This window comes from Echinops telfairi, unplaced genomic scaffold (genome assembly GCF_000313985.2).
Source record: "Echinops telfairi isolate 266 unplaced genomic scaffold, ASM31398v2 ScPeMD7_5592;HRSCAF=6446, whole genome shotgun sequence".
NCBI classification, from domain to species: Eukaryota; Metazoa; Chordata; class Mammalia; order Afrosoricida; family Tenrecidae; genus Echinops; species Echinops telfairi.
Window position 1 is genome coordinate 2,135,312 of NW_022109491.1, and position 1,927 is coordinate 2,137,238.

Genomic DNA, 1,927 nt, shown 5'->3' on the forward strand with positions numbered 1-1,927 from the left:
ACCTGACCCTGGGGCTAGAAAGAAGAAGGTGTTCATTAATTTGTTTCTGGTCTTACAGACAAGGTATGGGTTCCATTCAGACAACAGGGTACTTAGTAGATGATTTGTGATGTTGACAATAGGCTCAACTCCGACAGGACAGGGTAGCTAGCGCCTGTGTCTGTTGCTCTCAGTACTCCTGGGTGGGGAGATTTCTAGAGCAGGAGCAAAGCGAGGGCAGGAATCACATAAAGAGAATGATTGTTCCGTGAGCTGTTCCTTGAACATGACCCCCAAACGCCTCACTGTGGGGGGTTCACTTCAACACTGGATGGGAAACTCCTGCTACAATAAGGCAAAAAGGAAGCCTTTGTCAAGAAGCATCTTCTCTGTATGAACCCAGAGAGAGAATCTAGCCTGTGACTTAAAATTTCTTCGTGTGACTGGGAAGGACTGGTGTGATTTCATGGTACTGAAAATATGTGCATATTAGTGAGACAGGCAGGTTGTTAATGATTTTAGTGCTCATTGAATCAAACGGCTGCTTGCCTTCTCAGTGCCAGGTTGGAATCAGGCTGTTGCCACAGTCTAGAATACTTTTACTCTCCACACATTCTAAATCCAACCTTCTACCTTGCCTGGTTCCCATATTGTACCTCCTGATAGTCTTTGCTGACTTTCCCAAATCAGTGCAAAAGGCCACTTACTGCGCATGCCTTAGCATGCCTTAGCATTGACTTTCTCATAGGAGCATGTTAGTACCACACCACCACAACGGGTGGTTGTTGACTTGATTCCAAACCATGGTGGCCACATACGTGTCAGAGGAGAACCTCACTCTGGCTCGTTTCTGAAGCAGATCATCAGACCTTTCTCCCAAGATGACTTCAACTTGCTGGCTCGTGCCATTCAAACCTAAAAGCTATTGCCATCAACTCAATTCCAACTCACGGGGACCCTGGAATACAAAAGTAGGATGGCCTTATAAGGTCTTCTGTGTTACAAATATTTACAGACACAAACTCTTAACAGATTTCTCCTGTGGAGCGACTGGTGGGTTGGAACCACTGCCCTTTCAGTGAGCAGCCCCGTGCTTAACCAATGCACCACCACCACTCCATTTGAGCCACTCTAGGGGCCCAGTATATAGATAAACTACCATTCATTGAGAATTCATTGATTTGTTGAGAATTAATTAGTTCAGCACAAAACATGGTTATTGAGAAACCACCATGTCCTAGTTTGGGAGGGTACAGTAGAGGCCAAATAGGTATTGGCAATCAGAGCTACTTTCATCCTAAACATCCCATAAACAATTGATTGATTAAAGACTATAACTCAGTTAATTGTGAGAAGTGCAGTGAAGCAATTGAATGGACTCGTGTGATAGTCAGGGTTACTGTTGATTTATAAGGGGGTAGCAGAGGACGAAGAGGACTTTTCTAGGAATTTGACATGGGATAGTGTTCACTCACATGAATATGACATTCCTTACCAAACCATACAAATTTATATCCCAGGAGTGCCCAGCCCAAGACCTGCCCCAGAGAAGGAACTCAATTACAATTGCCTTGATGGATCCTAGGGGATGGCCCACCATCTCTATGATGTGCAGCAGGGCTAGGGAATGCGAGGCAAAACACCATGAACATGCAGGCCTTGGTATTTCTCCTCCTAGAGCTGTAGCACCAGTGCTTGTTGGTTCTTAGTGCACTTCGAGAGGTAAATGAAGCATGACCAATGTCCTCCCCTCTGAATTTGGAATGGCCTAAAAAGCACGAAGGAGTCAGACAGATGGAGGGGGGATTTTGACCCTTATTGTTAGGTTTCCTTAACTAATGGGCTTACTTTGGCCTGCAGTCCCAATCAAGATCTGTAATGTTTCTGGAGTCTAGCTTTCAGAGTGGTTTACTCAAAGAAGACCATGGGTCTAACAAGTAGTTGATTA